This window comes from Fistularia commersonii, chromosome 33, assembly GCF_037954325.1.
Source record: "Fistularia commersonii isolate RoL2024-O1a breed Wild chromosome 33, RoL_Fcom_v1.0, whole genome shotgun sequence".
Classification (NCBI taxonomy): domain Eukaryota; kingdom Metazoa; phylum Chordata; class Actinopteri; order Syngnathiformes; family Fistulariidae; genus Fistularia; species Fistularia commersonii.
Window position 1 is genome coordinate 226,100 of NC_141316.1, and position 22,338 is coordinate 248,437.

Sequence of the window (22,338 nt, forward strand, 5' to 3'; positions counted from 1 at the left end):
AACTCGATGAGATAAGCGCTTTTTGACCCTATGGCTATATCTTTCAAACTTGTAGCTGGATTACACTGAATTTTAATTATATTGTGCAGAAACATGTCCTAAATAACATATTTCAACAGCAAAAACCAGCTTGATGAAATAAAAAAGTTATTTCCACTACTAATCAAAAACGCTTCACATGGTGAGAGAAGCACTTTTTGAACGAATGGCTAGATCTTGTGAACCTGTGTAAGGGATTACACAAAATTTGATATATATTGTGCAGAATCATGTCCTAAACAACATATTTCAACAGCAGAAACCTGCTTGATGAAATTCAAAAGTTATTTCGACTCCTAATCAAAAACACTCCAACTCAATGAGATATACACTTTTTGACACTATGGCTATATCTTTCAAACTTGAAGCTGGATTACACTGAATTTGACTTATATTGTGCAAAATCATGTCCTAAACAACATATTTCAACAGCAGAAACCAGCTTGATGAAATTCAAAAGTTATTGCCACTCCTAATCAAAAACGCTCCAACTCGATGAGATAAGAACTTTTTGACCCTATGGCTATATCTTTCAAACTTGTAGCTGGATTACACTGAATTTTACTTATATTGTGCAGAAATATGTCCTAAACAACATATTTCAACAGCAGAAACCAGCTTGATGAAATTCAAAAGTTATTGCCACTCCTAATCAAAAACGCTTCAACTCGATGAGATAAGCACTTTTTGAACGAATGGCTATATCTTGTGAACCTGTGAAGGGATTACACAAAATTTGACATATATTGTGAAGAATCATATCCTAAACAACATATTTCAACAGCAGAAACCAGCTTGATGAAATTCAAAGGTTATTGCCACTCATAATCAAAATCGCTCCAACTCGATGAGATAAGCGCTTTTTGACGCTATGGCTATATCTTTCAAACTTGTAGCTGGATTACACTTAATTCCACTTATATTGTGCAGAATCATGTCCTAAACAACATATTTCAACAGCAAAAACCAGCTTGATGAAATTCAAAAGTTATTGCCACTCCTAATCAAAAACGCTTCAACTCGGTGAGATAAGCACTTTTTGAACGAATGGCTATATCTTGTGAACCTGTGAAGGGATTACACTAAATTTGACATATATTGTGCAAAATCATGTCCTAAACAACATATTTCAACAGCAAAAACCAGCTTGATGAAATTCAAAAGTTATTGCCACTCCTAATCAAAAACGCTCCAACTCGATAAGATAAGAACTTTTTGACCCTATGGCTATATCTTTCAAACTTGTAGCTGGATTACACTGAATTTTACTTATATTGTGCAGAAACATGTCCTAAACAACATATTTCAACAGCAGAAACCAGCTTGATGAAATTCAAAAGTTATTGCCACTCCTAATCAAAAACGCTTCAACTCGATGAGATAAGCACTTTTTAAACGAATGGCTAGATCTTGTGAACCTGTGAAGGGATTACACAAAATTTGACATATATTGTGAAGAATCATATCCTAAACAACATATTTCAACAGCAAAAACCAGCTTGATGAAATTCAAAAGTTATTTCGCCTCCTAATCAAAAACGCTCCAACTCAATGAGATATGCACTTTTTGACGCTATGGCTATATCTTTCAAACTTGTAGCTGGATTACACTGAATGTGACTTATATTGTGCAGAATCATGTCCTAAACAACATATTTCAACAGCAGAAACCAGCTTGATGAAATTCAAAAGTTATTGCCACTCCTAATCAAAAACGCTCCAACTCAATTTGATAAGCACTTTTTGAGGCTATGGCTATATCTTTCAAACTTGTAGCTGGATTACACTGAATTTTACTTATATTGTGCAGAATCATGTCTTAAACAACATATTTCAACAGCAGAAACCAGCTTGATGAAATTCAAATGTTATTATCACTCATAATCAAAAACGCTTCAACTCGGTGAGATAAGCACTTTTTGAACGAACGGCTATATCTTGTAAACCTGTGAAGGGATTACACTAAATTTTGACATATATTGTGCAGAATCATGTCCTAAACAACATATTCAACAGCAGAAACCAGCTTAATGAAATTCAAAAGTTATTGCCACTCCTAATCAAAAACGCTCCAACTCGATGAGATAAAGACTTTTTGACCCTATGGATATATCTTTCAAACTTGTAGCTGGATTACAATAAATTTGACTTATATTGTGCAGAATCATGTCCTAAACAACATATTTCAACAGCAGAAACCAGCTTGATGAAATTCAAAAGTTATTGCCACTCCTAATCAAAAACGCTCCAACTCGATGAGATAAGAACTTTTTGACCCTATGGCTATATCTTTCAAACTTGTAGCTGGATTAAACTGAATTTGACTTATATTGTGCAGAATCATGTCCTAAACAACATATTTCAACAGCAAAAACCAGCTTGATGAAATTCAAATGTTATTGCCACTCCTAATCAAAAACGCTTCAACTCGGTGAGATAAACACGTTTTGAACGAATGGCTATATCTTGTGAACCTGTGAAGGGATTACATTAAATTTGACATATATTGTGCAGAATCATGTCCTAAACAACATATTTCAACAGCAGAAACCAGCTTGATGAAATTCAAAAGTTATTGCCACTCCTAATCAAAAACGCTCCAACTCGATGAGGTAAGCGCTTTTTGACCCATTGGCTATATCTTTCAAACTTGTAGCTGGATTACACTGAATTTTACTTATATTGTGCAGAAACATGTCCTAAACAACATATTTCAACAGCAAAAACCAGCTTGATGAAATTCAAATGTTATTTCCACTACTAATCAAAAACGCTTCAACTCGGTGAGAGAAGCACTTTTTGAACGAATGGCTAGATCTTGTGAACCTGTGTAAGGGATTACACAAAATTTGACATATATTGTGCAGAATCATGTCCTAAACAACATATTTCAACAGCAGAAACCAGCTTGATGAAATTCAAAAGTTATTTCGACTCCTAATCAAAAACGCTCCAACTCAATGAGATATACACTTTTTGACACTATGGCTATATCTTTCAAACTTGTAGCTGGATTAAACTGAATTTGACTTATATTGTGCAGAATCATGTCCTAAACAACATATTTCAACGGCAGAAACCAGCTTGATGAAATTCAAAAGTTATTGCTACTCCTAATCAAAAACGCTCCAACTCAATTTGATAAGCACTTTTTGAGGCTATGGCTATATCTTTCAAACTTGTAGCTGGATTAAACTGAATTTAAGTTATATTGTGCAGAATCATGTCTTAAACAACATATTTCAACAGCAAAAACCAGCTTGATGAAATTCAAATGTTATTGCCACTCCTAATCAAAAACGCTTCAACTCGGTGAGATAAACACGTTTTGAACGAATGGCTATATCTTGTGAACCTGTGAAGGGATTACACTAAATTTGACATATATTGTGCAGAATCATGTCCTAAACAACATATTTCAACAGCAGAAACCAGCTTGATGAAATTCAAAAGTTATTGCCACTCCTAATCAAAAACGCTCCAACTCGATGAGGTAAGCGCTTTTTGACCCATTGGCTATATCTTTCAAACTTGTAGCTGGATTACACTGAATTTTACTTATATTGTGCAGAAACATGTCCTAAACAACATATTTCAACAGCAAAAACCAGCTTGATGAAATTCAAATGTTATTTCCACTACTAATCAAAAACGCTTCAACTCGGTGAGAGAAGCACTTTTTGAACGAATGGCTAGATCTTGTGAACCTGTGTAAGGGATTACACAAAATTTGACATATATTGTGCAGAATCATGTCCTAAACAACATATTTCAACAGCAGAAACCAGCTTGATGAAATTCAAAAGTTATTTCGACTCCTAATCAAAAACGCTCCAACTCAATGAGATATACACTTTTTGACACTATGGCTATATCTTTCAAACTTGTAGCTGGATTAAACTGAATTTGACTTATATTGTGCAGAATCATGTCCTAAACAACATATTTCAACGGCAGAAACCAGCTTGATGAAATTCAAAAGTTATTGCTACTCCTAATCAAAAACGCTCCAACTCAATTTGATAAGCACTTTTTGAGGCTATGGCTATATCTTTCAAACTTGTAGCTGGATTACACTGAATTTAAGTTATATTGTGCAGAATCATGTCTTAAACAACATATTTCAACAGCAGAAACCAGCTTGATGAAATTCAAATGTTATTATCACTCCTAATCAAAAACGCTTCAACTCGGTGAGATAAGCACTTTTTGAACGAATGGCTATATCTTGTGAACCTGTGAAGGGATTACACTAAATTTGACATATATTGTGCAGAATCATGTCCTAAACAACATATTCAACAGCAGAAACCAGCTTAATGAAATTCAAAAGTTATTGCCAGTCCTAATCAAAAACGCTCCAACTCGATGAGATAAGCGCTTTTTGACCCTATGGCTATATCTTTCAAACTTGTAGCTGGATTAAACTTAATTTGACTTATATTGTGCAGAATCATGTCCTAAACAACATATTTCAACAGCAGAAACCAGCTTGATGATATTCAAAAGTTATTGCCGCTCCTAATCAAAAACGCTCCAACTCGATGAGATAAGCGCTTTTTGACCCTATGGCTATATCTTTCAAACTTGTAGCTGGATTACACTGAATTTGAGTTATATTGTGCAGAATCATGTCCTAAACAACATATTTCAACAGCAGAAACCAGCTTGATGAAATTCAAAAGTTATTATCACTCCTAATCAAAAACGCTTCAACTCGGTGAGATAAGCACTTTTTGAACGAATGGCTATATCTTGTGAACCTGTGAAGGGATTACACTAAATTTGACAGATATTGTGCAGAATCATGGCCTTAAAAAACATATTTCAACAGCAGAAACCAGCTTGATGAAATTCAAAAGTTATTGCCACTCCTAATCAAAAACGCTCCAACTCGATGAGATAAGCGCTTATTGACCCAATGGCTATATCTTTCAAACTTGTAGCTGGATTACACTGAATTTGACTTATATTGTGCAGAAACATGTCCTAAACAACATATTTCAACAGCAAAAACCAGCTTGATGAAATTCAAAAGTTATTTCCACTACTAATCAAAAACGCTTCAACACGGTGAGAGAAGCACTTTTTGAACGAATGGCTAGATCTTGTGAACCTGTGTAAGGGATTACACAAAATTTGACATATATTGTGCAGAATCATGTCCTAAACAACATATTTCAACAGCAGAAACCAGCTTGATGAAATTCAAAAGTTATTTCGACTCCTAATCAAAAACGCTCCAACTCAATGAGATATACACTTTTTGACAATATGGCTATATCTTTCAAACTTGTAGCTGGATTACACTGAATTTGACTTATATTGTGCAGAATCATGTCCTAAACAACATATTTCAACAGCAGAAACCAGATTGATGAAATTCAAAAGTTATTGCCACTCCTAATCAAAAACGCTTCAACTCGATGAGATAAGCGCTTTTTGAACGAATGGCTATATCTTGTGAACCTGTGAAGGGATTACACTCAATTTGATATGTATTGTGCAGAATCATGTCCTAAACAACATATTTCAACGGCAGAAACCAGCTTGATGAAATTCAAAAGTTATTGCCACTCCTAATCAAAAACGCTCCAACTCGATGAGGTAAGCGCTTTTTGACCCATTGGCTATATCTTTCAAACTTGTAGCTGGATTACACTGAATTTTACTTATATTGTGCAGAAACATGTCCTAAACAACATATTTCAACAGCAAAAACCAGCTTGATGAAATTCAAATGTTATTTCCACTACTAATCAAAAACGCTTCAACTCGGTGAGAGAAGCACTTTTTGAACGAATGGCTAGATCTTGTGAACCTGTGTAAGGGATTACACAAAATTTGACATATATTGTGCAGAATCATGTCCTAAACAACATATTTCAACAGCAGAAACCAGCTTGATGAAATTCAAAAGTTATTTCGACTCCTAATCAAAAACGCTCCAACTCAATGAGATATACACTTTTTGACACTATGGCTATATCTTTCAAACTTGTAGCTGGATTAAACTGAATTTGACTTATATTGTGAAGAACCATGTCCTAAACAACATATTTCAACGGCAGAAACCAGCTTGATGAAATTCAAAAGTTATTGCTACTCCTAATCAAAAACGCTCCAACTCAATTTGATAAGCACTTTTTGAGGCTATGGCTATATCTTTCAAACTTGTAGCTGGATTACACTGAATTTAAGTTATATTGTGCAGAATCATGTCTTAAACAACATATTTCAACAGCAGAAACCAGCTTGATGAAATTCAAATGTTATTATCACTCCTAATCAAAAACGCTTCAACTCGGTGAGATAAGCACTTTTTGAACGAATGGCTATATCTTGTGAACCTGTGAAGGGATTACACTAAATTTGACAGATATTGTGCAGAATCATGGCCTTAAAAAACATATTTCAACAGCAGAAACCAGCTTGATGAAATTCAAAAGTTATTGCCACTCCTAATCAAAAACGCTCCAACTCGATGAGATAAGCGCTTATTGACCCAATGGCTATATCTTTCAAACTTGTAGCTGGATTACACCTAATTTGACTTATATTGTGCAGAAACATGTCCTAAACAACATATTTCAACAGCAAAAACCAGCTTGATGAAATTCAAAAGTTATTTCCACTACTAATCAAAAACGCTTCAACACGGTGAGAGAAGCACTTTTTGAACGAATGGCTAGATCTTGTGAACCTGTGTAAGGGATTACACAAAATTTGACATATATTGTGCAGAATCATGTCCTAAACAACATATTTCAACAGCAGAAACCAGCTTGATGAAATTCAAAAGTTATTTCGACTCCTAATCAAAAACGCTCCAACTCAATGAGTTATACACTTTTTGACAATATGGCTATATCTTTCAAACTTGTAGCTGGATTACACTGAATTTGACTTATATTGTGCAGAATCATGTCCTAAACAACATATTTCAACAGCAGAAACCAGATTGATGAAATTCAAAAGGTATTGCCACTCCTAATCAAAAACGCTTCAACTCGATGAGATAAGCGCTTTTTGAACGAATGGCTATATCTTGTGAACCTGTGAAGGGATTACACTCAATTTGATATGTATTGTGCAGAATCATGTCCTAAACAACATATTTCAACGGCAGAAACCAGCTTGATGAAATTCAAAAGTTATTTCGACTCCTAATCAAAAACGCTCCAACTCAATGAGATATACACTTTTTGACCCTATGGCTATATCTTTCAAACTTGTAGCTGGATTACACTGAATTTGACTTATATTGTGCAGAAACATGTCCTAAACAACATATTTCAACAGCAGAAACCAGCTTGATGAAATTCAAACGTTATTGCCACTCCTAATCAAAAACGCTTCAACTCGATGAGATAAGCGCTTTTTGAACGAATGGCTATATCTTGTGAACCTGTGAAGGGATTACACTCAATTTGACATATATTGTGAAGAATCATTTCCTAAACAACATATATCAACAGCAGAAACCAGCTTGATGAAATTCAAAAGTTATTGCCAGTCCTAATCAAAAACGCTACAACTCGATGAGATAAGCGCTTTTTGACCCTATGGCTATATCTTTCAAACTTGTGGCTGGATTAAACTGAATTTGACTTATATTGTGCAGAATCATGTCCTAAACAACATATTTCAACAGCAGAAACCAGCTTGATGATATTCAAAAGTTATTGCCACTCCTAATCAAAAACGCTCCAACTCGATGAGATAAGCGCTTTTTGACCATATGGCTATATCTTTCAAACTTGTAGCTGGATTACACTGAATTTGACTTATATTGTGCAGAATCATGTCCTAAACAACATAATTCAACAGCAGAAACCAGCTTGATGAAATTCAAAAGTTATTATCACTCCTAATCAAAAACGCTTCAACTCGGTGAGATAAGCACTTTTTGAACGAATGGCTATATCTTGTGAACCTGTGAAGGGATTACACTAAATTTGACATATATTGTGCAGAATCATGTCCTAAACAACATATTCAACAGCAGAAACCAGCTTAATGAAATTCAAAAGTTATTGCCACTCCTAATCAAAAACGCTCCAACTCGATGAGATAAGCACTTTTTGACCCTATGGCTATATCTTTCAAAATTGTAGCTGGATTACAATAAATTTGACTTCTATTGTGCAGAATCATGTCCTAAACAACATATTTCAACAGCAGAAACCAGCTTGATGAAATTCAAAAGTTATTGCCACTCCTAATCAAAAACGCTTCAACTCGGTGAGATAAACACTTTTTGAACGAATGGCTATATCTTGTGAACCTGTGAAGGGATTACACTAAATTTGACATATATTGTGCAGAATCATGGCCTTAAAAAACATATTTCAACAGCAGAAACCAGCTTAATGAAATTCAAAAGTTATTGCCACTCCTAATCAAAAACGCTCCAACTCGATGAGATAAGCACTTTTTTACCCTATGGCTATATCTTTCAAAATTGTACCTGGATTACACTAAATTTGACTTATATTGTGCAGAATCATGTCCTAAACAACATATTTCAACAGCAGAAACCAGCTTGATGAAATTCAAAAGTTATTACCACTCCTAATCAAAAACGCTTCAACTCGATGAGATAAGCGCTTTTTGAACGAATGGCTATATCTTGTGAACCTGTGAAGGGATTACACTCAATTTGACATGTATTGTGCAGAATCATGTCCTAAACAACATATTTCAACGGCAGAAACCAGCTTGATGAAATTCAAAAGTTATTTCGACTCCTAATCAAAAACGCTCCAACTCAATGAGATATAAACTTTTTGACACTATGGCTATATCTTTCAAACTTGTAGCTGGATTAAACTGAATTTGATTTATATTGTGCAGAATCATGACCTAAACAACATATTTCAACAGCAGAAACCAGCTTGATGAAATTCAAAAGTTATTGCCACTCCTAATCAAAAACGCTTCAACTCGATGAGATAAGCGCTTTTGGAACGAATGGCTATATCTTGTGAACCTGTGAAGGGATTACACTCAATTTGACATGTATTGTGCAGAATCATGTCCTAAACAACATATTTCAACGGCAGAAACCAGCTTGATAAAATTCAAAAGTTATTTCGACTCCTAATCAAAAACGCTCCAACTCAATGAGATATACACTTTTTGACACTATGGCTATATCTTTCAAACTTGTAGCTGGATTACACTGAATTTGACTTATATTGTGCAGAAACATGTCCTAAACAACATATTTCAACAGCAAAAACCAGCTTGATGAAATTCAAAAGTTATTTCCACTACTAATCAAAAACGCTTCAACTCAGTGAGAGAAGCACTTTTTGAACGAATGGCTAGATCTTGTGAACCTGTGTAAGGGATTACACAAAATTTGACATATATTGTGCAGAATCATGTCCTAAACAACATATTTCAACAGCAGAAACCAGCTTGATGATATTCAAAAGTTATTGCCACTCCTAATCAAAAACGCTCCAACTCAATGAGATATACACTTTTTGACAATATGGCTATATCTTTCAAACTTGTAGCTGGATTACACTGAATTTGACTTATATTGTGCAGAATCATGTCCTAAACAACATATTTCAACAGCAGAAACCAGCTTGATGAAATTCAAAAGTTATTGCCACTCCTAATCAAAAACGCTTCAACTCGATGAGATAAGCGCTTTTTGAACGAATGGCTATATCTTGTGAACCTGTGAAGGGATTACACTCAATTTGACATATATTGTGAAGAATCATGTCCTAAACAACATATTTCAACAGCAGAAACCAGCTTGATGAAATTCAAAAGTTATTTCGACTCCTAATCAAAAACGCTCCAACTCAATGAGATATACACTTTTTGACACTATGGCTATATCTTTCAAACTTGTGGCTGGATTACACTGAATTTGACTTATATTGTGCAGAATCATGTCCTAAACAACATATTTCAACAGCAGAAACCAGCTTGATGAAATTCAAAAGTTATTGCCACTCCTAATCAAAAACGCTTCAACTCGATGAGATAAGCGCTTTTTGAACGAATGGCTATATCTTGTGAACCTGTGAAGGGATTACACTCAATTTGACATGTATTGTGCAGAATCATGTCCTAAACAACATATTTCAACGGCAGAAACCAGCTTGATGAAATTCAAAAGTTATTTCGACTCCTAATCAAAAACGCTCCAACTCAATGAGATATACACTTTTTGACACTATGGCTATATCTTTCAAACTTGTCGCTGGGTTACACTAAATTTGACTTATATTGTGCAGAATCATGTCCTAAACAACATATTTCAACAGCAGAAACCAGCTTGATGAAATTCAAAAGTTATTGCCACTCCTAATCAAAAACGCTTCAACTCGGTGAGATAAGCACTTTTTGAACGAATGGCTATATCTTGTGAACCTGTGAAGGGATTACACTCAATTTGAAATGTATTGTGCAGAATCATGTCCTAAACAACATATTTCAACGGCAGAAACCAGCTTGATGAAATTTAAAGGTTATTGCCACTCATAATCAAAATCGCTCCAACTCGATGAGATAAGAGCTTTTTGAACCTATGGCTATATCTTTCAAACTTGTAGCTGGATTACACTGAATTCCACTTATATTGTGCAGAATCATGTCCTAAACAACATATTTCAACAGCAGAAACCAGCTTGATGAAATTCAAAAGTTATTGCCACTCCTAATCAAAAACGCTCCAACTCGATGAGATAAGCGCTTTTTGACCCTATGGCTATATCTTTCAAACTTGTTGCTGGATTACACTGAATTTGAGTTATATTATGCAGAATCATGTCCTAAACAACATATTTCAACAGCAAAAACCAGCTTGATGAAATTCAAAAGTTATTGCCACTCCTAATCAAAAACGCTTCAACTCGATGAGATAAGCGCTTTTTGAACGAATGGCTATATCTTGTGAACCTGTGAAGGGATTACACTCAATTTGAAATGTATTGTGCAGAATCATGTCCTAAACAACATATTTCAACGGCAGAAACCAGCTTGATGAAATTTAAAGGTTATTGCCACTCATAATCAAAATCGCTCCAACTCGATGAGATAAGCGCTTTTTGAACCTATGGCTATATCTTTCAAACTTGTAGCTGGATTACACTGAATTCCACTTATATTGTGCAGAATCATGTCCTAAACAACATATTTCAACAGCAGAAACCAGCTTGATGAAATTCAAAAGTTATTGCCACTCCTAATCAAAAACGCTCCAACTCGATGAGATAAGCACTTTTTGACCCTATGGCTATATCTTTCAAAATTGTAGCTAGATTACACTGAATTTGACTTATATTGTGCAGAATCATGTCCTAAACAACATATTCAACAGCAGAAACCAGCTTAATGAAATTCAAAAGTTATTGCCACTCCTAATCAAAAACGCTCCAACTCGATGAGATAAGTACTTTTTGACCCTAGGGCTATATCTTTCAAAATTGTACCTGGATTACAATATTTTTGACTTATATTTTGCAGAATCATGTCCTAAACAACATATTTCAACAGCAGAAACCAGCTTGATGAAATTCAAAAGTTATTTCGACTCCTAATCAAAAACGCTCCAACTGAATGAGATATACACTTTTTGACCCTATGGCTATATCTTTCAAACTTGTAGCTGGATTACACTGAATGTGACTTATATTGTGCAGAATCATGTCCTAAACAACATATTTCAACAGCAGAAACCAGCTTGATGAAATTCAAAAGTTATTGCCACTCCTAATCAAAAACGCTCCAACTCGATGAGATAAGCACTTTTTGACCCTATGGCTATATCTTTCAAAATTGTAGCTAGATTACACTGAATTTGACTTATATTGTGCAGAATCATGTCCTAAACAACATATTCAACAGCAGAAACCAGCTTAATGAAATTCAAAAGTTATTGCCACTCCTAATCAAAAACGCTCCAACTCGATGAGATAAGTACTTTTTGACCCTAGGGCTATATCTTTCAAAATTGTACCTGGATTACAATATTTTTGACTTATATTGTGCAGAATCATGTCCTAAACAACATATTTCAACAGCAGAAACCAGCTTGATGAAATTCAAAAGTTATTTCGACTCCTAATCAAAAACGCTCCAACTGAATGAGATATACACTTTTTGACCCTATGGCTATATCTTTCAAACTTGTAGCTGGATTACACTGAATGTGACTTATATTGTGCAGAATCATGTCCTAAACAACATATTTCAACAGCAGAAACCAGCTTGATGAAATTCAAAAGTTATTGCCACTCCTAATCAAAAACGCTTCAACTCGATGAGATAAGCGCTTTTTGAACGAATGGCTATATCTTGTGAACCTGTGAAGGGATTACACTCAATTTGACATGTATTGTGCAGAATCATGTCCTAAACAACATATTTCAACGGCAGAAACCAGCTTGATGAAATTCAAAAGTTATTTCGACTCCTAATCAAAAACGCTCCAACTCAGTATAATATACACTTTTTGACACTATGGCTATATCTTTCAAACTTGTAGCTGGATTACACTAAATTTGACTTATATTGTGCAGAATCATGTCCTAAACAACATATTTCAACAGCAGAAACCAGCTTGATGAAATTCAAAAAGTTATTGCCACTCCTAATCAAAAACGCTTCAACTCGATGAGATAAGCGCTTTTTGAACAAATGGCTATATCTTGTGAACCTGTGAAGGGATTACACTCAATTTGACATGTATTGTGCAGAATCATGTCCTAAACAACATATTTCAACGGCAGAAACCAGCTTGATGAAATTCAAAAGTTATTTCGACTCCTAATCAAAAACGCTCCAACTCAATGAGATATAAACTTTTTGACACTATGGCTATATCTTTCAAACTTGTAGCTGGATTAAACTGAATTTGACTTATATTGTGCAGAATCATGTCCTAAACAACATATTTCAACAGCAGAAAACAGCTTGATGAAATTCAAAAGTTATTGCCACTCCTACTCAAAAACGCTTCAACTCGATGAGATAAGCGCTTTTTGAACGAATGGCTATATCTTGTGAACCTGTGAAGGGATTACACTCAATTTGACATGTATTGTGCAGAATCATGTCCTAAACAACATATTTCAACGGAAGAAACCAGCTTGATAAAATTCAAAAGTTATTTCGACTCCTAATCAAAAACGCTCCAACTCAATGAGATATACACTTTTTGACACTATGGCTATATCTTTCAAACTTGTAGCTGGATTACACTGAATTTGACTTATATTGTGCAGAATCATGTCCTAAACAACATATTTCAATAGCAGAAACCAGCTTGATGAAATTCAAAAGTTATTGCCACTCCTAATCAAAAACGCATCAACTCGATGAGATAAGCACTTTTTGAACGAATGGCTATATCTTGTGAACCTGTGAAGGGATTACACTCAATTTGACATGTATTGTGCAGAATCATGTCCTAAACAACATATTTCAACGGCAGAAACCAGCTTGATGAAATTCAAAAGTTATTTCGACTCCTAATCAAAATCGCTCCAACTCAATATAATATACACTTTTTGACACTATGGCTATATCTTTCAAACTTGTAGCTGGATTACACTAAATTTGACTTATATTGTGCAGAATCATGTCCTAAACAACATATTTCAACAGCAGAAACCAGCTTGATGAAATTCAAAAGTTATTTCGACTCCTAATCAAAAACGCTCCAACTCAATGAGATATACACTTTTTGACACTATGGCTATATCTTTCAAACTTGTAGCTGGATTACACTGAATTTGACTTATATTGTGCAGAATCATGTCCTAAACAACATATTTCAACAGCAGAAACCAGCTTGATGAAATTCAAAAGTTATTGCCACTCCTAATCAAAAACGCTTCAACTCGATGAGATAAGCGCTTTTTGAACGAATGGCTATATCTTGTGAACCTGTGAAGGAATTACACTCAATTTGACATGTATTGTGCAGAATCATGTCCTAAACAACATATTTCAACGGCAGAAACCAGCTTGATGAAATTCAAAAGTTATTTCGACTCCTAATCAAAAACGCTCCAACTCAATATAATATACACTTTTTGACATTATGGCTATATCTTTCAAACTTGTACCTGGGTTACACTAAATTTGACTTATATTGTGCAGAATCATGTCCTAAACAACATATTTCAACAGCAGAAACCAGCTTGATGAAATTCAAAAGTTATTGCCACTCCTAATCAAAAACGCTTCAACTCGATGAGATAAGCGCTTTTGGAACGAATGGCTATATCTTGTGAACCTGTGAAGGGATTACACTCAATTTGAAATGTATTGTGCAGAATCATGTCCTAAACAACATATTTCAACGGCAGAAACCAGCTTGATGAAATTTAAAGGTTATTGCCACTCATAATCAAAATCGCTCCAACTCGATGAGATAAGCGCTTTTTGAACCTATGGCTATATCTTTCAAACTTGTAGCTGGATTACACTGAATTCCACTTATATTGTGCAGAATCATGTCCTAAACAACATATTTCAACAGCAGAAACCAGCTTGATGAAATTCAAAAGTTATTGCCACTCCTAATCAAAAACGCTCCAACTCGATGAGATAAGCGCTTTTTGACCCTATGGCTATATCTTTCAAACTTGTAGCTGGATTACACTGAATTTGAGTTATATATTGCAGAATCATGTCCTAAACAACATATTTCAACAGCAGAAACCAGCTTAATGAAATTCAAAAGTTATTGCCACTCCTAATCAAAAACGCTCCAACTCGATGAGATAAGCACTTTTTGACCCTATGGCTATATCTTTCAAAATTGTACCTGGATTACAATAAATTTGACTTATATTGTGCAGAATCATGTCCTAAACAACATATTTCAACAGCAGAAACCAGCTTGATGAAATTCAAAAGTTATTTCGACTCCTAATCAAAAACGCTCCAACTCAATGAGATATACACTTTTTGACCCTATGGCTATATCTTTCAAACTTGTAGCTGGATTACACTGAATTTGACTTATATTGTGCAGAATCATGTCCTAAACAACATATTTCAACAGCAGATATCAGCTTGATGAAATTCAAAAGTTATTGCCACTCCTAATCAAAAACGCTTCAACTCGATGAGATAAGCGCTTTTTGAACGAATGGCTATATCTTGTGAACCTGTGAAGGGATTACACTCAATTTGACATATATTGTGCAGAATCATGTCCTAAACAACATATTTCAACGGCAGAAACCAGCTTGATGAAATTCAAAAGTTATTTCGACTCCTAATCAAAAACGCTCCAACTCAATATAATATACACTTTTTGACACTATGGCTATATCTTTCAAACTTGTAGCTGGATTACACTAAATTTGACTTATATTGTGCAGAATCATGTCCTAAACAACATATTTCAACAGCAGAAACCAGCTTGATGAAATTCAAAAGTTATTGCCACTCCTAATCAAAAACGCTTCAACTCGATGAGATAAGCGCTTTTTGAACGAATGGCTATATCTTGTGAACCTGTGAAGGGATTACACTCAATTTGACATGTATTGTGCAGAATCATGTCCTAAATAACAAATTTCAACGGCAGAAACCAGCTTGATGAAATTCAAAAGTTATTTCGACTCCTAATCAAAAACGCTCCAACTCAATGAGATATAAACTTTTTGACACTATGGCTATATCTTTCAAACTTGTAGCTGGATTAAACTGAATTTGACTTATATTGTGCAGAATCATGTCCTAAACAACATATTTCAACAGCAGAAACCAGCTTGATGAAATTCAAAAGTTATTGCCACTCCTAATCAAAAACGCTTCAACTCGATGAGATAAGCGCTTTTTGAACGAATGGCTATATCTTGTGAACCTGTGAAGGGATTACACTCAATTTGACATGTATTGTGCAGAATCATGTCCTAAACAACATATTTCAACGGCAGAAACCAGCTTGATAAAATTCAAAAGTTATTTCGACTCCTAATCAAAAACGCTCCAACTCAATGAGATATACACTTTTTGACACTATGGCTATATCTTTCAAACTTGTAGCTGGATTACACTAAATTTGACTTATATTGTGCAGAATCATGTCCTAAACAACATATTTCAACAGCAGAAACCAGCTTGATGAAATTCAAAAGTTATTGCCACTCCTAATCAAAAACGCTTCAACTCGGTGAGATAAGCACTTTTTGAACGAATGGCTATATCTTGTGAACCTGTGAAGGGATTACACTAAATTTGACATATATTGTGCAGAATCATGTCCTAAACAACATATTCAACAGCAGAAACCAGCTTAATGAAATTCAAAAGTTATTGCCACTCCTAATCAAAAACGCTCCAACTCGATGAGATAAGCACTTTTTGACCCTATGGCTATATCTTTCAAAATTGTACCTGGATTACAATAAATTTGACTTATATTGTGCAGAATCATGTCCTAAACAACATAATTCAACAGCAAAAACCAGCTTGATGAAATTCAAAAGTTATTTCCACTCCTAATCAAAAACGCTTCAACTCGGTGAGTTAAGCACGTTTTGAACGAATGGCTATATCTTGTGAACCTGTGAAGGGATTACACTCAATTTGACATGTATTGTGCAGAATCATATCCTAAACAACATATTTCAACGGCAGAAACCAGCTTGATAAAATTCAAAAGTTATTTCGACTCCTAATCAAAAACGCTCCAACTCAATGAGATATACACTTTTTGACACTATGGCTATGTCTTTCAAACTTGTAGCTGGATTACACTGAATTTGACTTATATTGTGCAGAATCATGTCCTAAACAACATATTTCAACAGCAGAAACCAACTTGATGAAATTCAAAAGTTATTGCCACTCCTAATCAAAAACGCATCAACTCGATGAGATAAGCACTTTTTGAACGAATGGCTATATCTTGTGAACCTGTGAAGGGATTACACTCAATTTGACATGTATTGTGCAGAATCATGTCCTAAACAACATATTTCAACGGCAGAAACCAGCTTGATGAAATTCAAAAGTTATTTCGACTCCTAATCAAAAACGCTCCAACTCAAAATAATATACACTTTTTGACACTATGGCTATATCTTTCAAACTTGTAGCTGGATTACACTAAATTTGACTTATATTGTGCAGAATCATGTCCTAAACAACATATTTCAACAGCAGAAACCAGCTTGATGAAATTCAAAAGTTATTGCCACTCCTAATCAAAAACGCTTCAACTCGGTGAGATAAGCACTTTTTGAACGAATGGCTATATCTTGTGAACCTGTGAAGGGATACACTAAATTTGACATATATTTAAGAATCATGTCCTAAACAACATATATCAACAGCAGAAACCAGCTTGATGAAATTCAAAAGTTATTGCCAGTCCTAATCAAAAACGCTCCAACTCGAAGAGATAAGCGCTTTTTGACCCCATGGCTATATCTTTCAAACTTGTAGCTGGATTACACTGAATTTGACTTATATTGTGCAGAATCATGTCCTAAACAACATATTTCAACAGCAGAAACCAGCTTGATGAAATTCAAAAGTTATTGCCACTCCTAATCAAAAACGCTTCAACTCGATGAGATAAGCGCTTTTTCAACGAATGGCTATATCTTGTGAAACTGTGAAGGGATTACACTAAATTTGACATATATTGTGCAGAATCATGTCCTAAACAACATATTTCAACAGCAGAAACCAGCTTGATGAAATTCAAAAGTTATTGCCACTCCTAATCAAAAACGCTCCAACTCGATGAGATAAGCGCTTTTTGAACGAATGGCTATATCTTTCAAACTTGTAGCTGGATTACACTGAATTTGACTTATATTGTGCAGAATCATGTCCTAAACAACATATTTCAACAGCAAAAACCAGCTTGATGAAATTCAAAAGTTATTTCCACTCCTAATCAAAAACGCTTCAACTCGGTCAGATAAGCACTTTTTGAACGAATGGCTACATCTTGTGAACCTGTGATGGGATTACACTAAATTTGACATATATTGTGCAGAATCATGTCCTAAACAACATATTTCAACAGCAGAAACCAGCTTGATGAAATTCAAAATTTATTTCGACTCCTAATCAAAAACGCTCCAACTCAATGAAATATGCACTTTTTGACGCTATGGCTATTTCTTTCAAACTTGTAGCTAGATTACACTGAATTTGACTTATATTGTGCAGAATCATGTCTTAAACAACATATTTCAACAGCAGAAACCAGCTTGATGAAATTCAAAACTTATTGCCACTCCTAATCAAAAACGCTCCAACTCGATGAGATAAGCACTTTTTGAACGAATGGCTATATCTTGATAACCTGTGAAGGGATTACACTAAATTTGACATATATTGTGAAGAATCATGTCCTAAACAACATATTTCAACAGCAGAAACCAGCTTGATGAAATTCAAAAGTTATTGCCAGTCCTAATCAAAAACGCTCCCACTCGATGAGATAAGCGCTTTTTGACCCTATGGCTATATCTTTCCAACTTGTAGCTGGATTAAACTGAATTTGACTTATATTGTGCAGAATCATGTCCTAAACAACATATTTCAACAACAGAAACCAGCTTGATTAAATTGAAAAGTTATTATCACTCCTAATCAAAAATGCTTCAACTCGGTGAGATAAGCACTTTTTGAACGAATGGCTATATCTTGTGAACCTGTTAAGGGATTACACTAAATTTGACATATATTGTGAAGAATCATGTCCTAAACAACATATTTCAACAGCAGAAACCAGCTTGATGAAATTCAAAAGTTATTGCCACTCCTAATCAAAAACGCTTCAACTCGATGAGATAAGCACTTTTTGAACGAATGGCTATATCTTGTGAACCTGTGAAGGGATTACACTAAATTTGACATGTATTGTGCAAAATCATGTCCTAAACAACATATTTCAACAGCAGAAACCAGCTTGATGGAATTCAAACGTTATTGCCACTCATAATTAAAATCGCTCCACCTCGATGAGATAAGCGCTTTTTGAACCTATGGCTATGTCTTTCAAACTTGTAGCTGGATTACACTAAATTCGACTTATATTGTGCAGAATCATGTCCTAAACAATATATTTCAACAGCAGAAACCAGCTTGATGAAATTCAAAAGTTATTTCCACTCCTAATCAAAAACGCTTCAACTCGGTGAGATAAGCACTTTTTGAACGAATGGCTATAGCTTTTGAACCTGTGAAGGGATTACACTGAATTTGACTTATATTGTGCAGAATCATGTCCTAAACAACATATTTCAACAGCAAAAACCAGCTTGATGAAATTCAAAAGTTATTGCCACTCCTAATCAAATACGCTTCAACTCGGTGAGATCAACACTTTTTGAACGAATGGCTATATCTTGTGAACCTGTGAAGGGATTACACTCAATTTGACATATATTGTGCAGAATCAAGTCATAAACAACATATTTCAACAGCAGAAACCAGCTTGATGAAATTCAAAAGTTATTGCCACTCCTAATCAAAAACGCTCCAACTCGATGAGATAAGCGCTTTTTGACCCAATGGCTATATCTTTCAAACTTGTAGCTGGATTACACTGAATTTGACTTATATTGTGCAGAAACATGTCCTACACAACATATTTCATCAGCAAAAACCAGCTTGATGAAATTCAAAAGTTATTTCCACTACTAATCAAAAACGCTTCAACTCGGTGAGAGAAGCACTTTTTGAACGAATGGCTAGATCTTGTGAACCTGTGTAAGGGATTACACAAAATTTGACATATATTGTGCAGAATCATGTCCTAAACAACATATTTCAACAGCAGAAACCAGCTTGATGAAATTCAAAAGTTATTTCGACTCCTAATCAAAAACGCTCCAACTCAATGAGATATACACTTTTTGACCCTATGGCTATATCTTTCAAACTTGTAGCTGGATTACACTGAATGTGACTTATATTGTGCAGAATCATGTCCTAAACAACATATTTCAACAGCAGAAACCAGCTTGATGAAATTCAAAAGTTATTTCGACTCCTAATCAAAAACGCTCCAACTCAATGAGATATACACTTTTTGACCCTATGGCTATATCTTTCAAACTTGTAGCTGGATTACACTGAATGTGACTTATATTGTGCAGAATCATGTCCTAAACAACATATTTCAACAGCAGAAACCAGCTTGATGAAATTCAAAAGTTATTGCCACTCCTAATCAAAAACGCTTCAACTCGATGAGATAAGCGCTTTTTGAACGAATGGCTATATCTTGTGAACCTGTGAAGGGATTACACTCAATTTGACATGTATTGTGCAGAATCATGTCCTAAACAACATATTTCAACGGCAGAAACCAGCTCGATGAAATTCAAAGGTTATTGCCACTCATAATCAAAATCGCTCCAACTCGATGAGATAAGCGCTTTTTGAACCTATGGCTATATCTTTCAAACTTGAAGCTGGATTACACTGAACTCCACTTATATTGTGCAGAATCATGTCCTAAACAACATATTTCAACAGCAGAAACCAGCTTGATGAAATTCAAAAGTTATTGCCACTCCTAATCAAAAACGCTCCAACTCGATGAGATAAGCGCTTTTTGACCCTATGGCTATATCTTTCAAACTTGTAGCTGGATTACACTGAATTTGACTTATATTGTGCAGAATCATGTCCTAAACAACATATTTCAACAGCAGATACCAGCTTGATGAAATTCAAAACTTATTGCCACTCCTAATCAAAAACGCTTCAACTCGATGAGATAAGCGCTTTTTCAACGAATGGCTATATCTTGTGAACCTGTGAAGGGATTACACTAAATTTGACTTATATTGTGCAGAATCATGTCCTTAACAACATATTTCAACAGCAGAAACCAGCTTGATGAAATTCAAAAGTTATTGCCACTCCTAATCAAAAACGCTCCAACTCGATGAGATAAGCGCTTTTTGAACGAATGGCTATATCTTTCAAACTTGTAGCTGGATTACACTGAATTTGACTTATATTGTGCAGAATCATGTCCTAAACAACATATTTCAACAGCAAAAACCAGCTTGATGAAATTCAAAAGTTATTTCCACTCCTAATCAAAAACGCTTCAACTCGGTCAGATAAGCACTTTTTGAACGAATGGCTACATCTTGTGAACCTGTGAAGGGATTACACTAAATTTGACATATATTGTGCAGAATCATGTCCTAAACAACATATTTCAACAGCAGAAACCAGCTTGATGAAATTCAAAATTTATTTCGACTCCTAATCAAAAACGCTCCAACTCAATGAAATATGCACTTTTTGACGCTATGGCTATTTCTTTCAAACTTGTAGCTAGATTACACTGAATTTGACTTATATTGTGCAGAATCATGTCTTAAACAACATATTTCAACAGCAGAAACCAGCTTGATGAAATTCAAAACTTATTGCCACTCCTAATCAAAAACGCTCCAACTCGATGAGATAAGCACTTTTTGAACGAATGGCTATATCTTGATAACCTGTGAAGGGATTACACTAAATTTGACATATATTGTGAAGAATCATGTCCTAAACAACATATTTCAACAGCAGAAACCAGCTTGATGAAATTCAAAAGTTATTGCCAGTCCTAATCAAAAACGCTCCCACTCGATGAGATAAGCGCTTTTTGACCCTATGGCTATATCTTTCAAACTTGTAGCTGGATTTAACTGAATTTGACTTATATTGTGCAGAATCATGTCCTAAACAACATATTTCAACAACAGAAACCAGCTTGATGAAATTGAAAAGTTATTATCACTCCTAATCAAAAATGCTTCAACTCGGTGAGATAAGCACTTTTTGAACGAATGGCTATATCTTGTGAACCTGTTAAGGGATTACACTAAATTTGACATATATTGTGAAGAATCATGTCCTAAACAACATATTTCAACAGCAGAAACCAGCTTGATGAAATTCAAAAGTTATTGCCACTCCTAATCAAAAACGCTTCAACTCGATGAGATAAGCACTTTTTGAACGAATGGCTATATCTTGTGAACCTGTGAAGGGATTACACTAAATTTGACATGTATTGTGCAGAATCATGTCCTAAACAACATATTTCAACAGCAGAAACCAGCTTGATGGAATTCAAACGTTATTGCCACTCATAATTAAAATCGCTCTAACTCGATGAGATAAGCGCTTTTTGAACCTATGGCTATGTCTTTCAAAATTGTAGCTGGATTACACTAAATTCGACTTATATTGTGCAGAATCATGTCCTAAACAATATATTTCAACAGCAGAAACCAGCTTGATGAAATTCAAAAGTTATTTCCACTC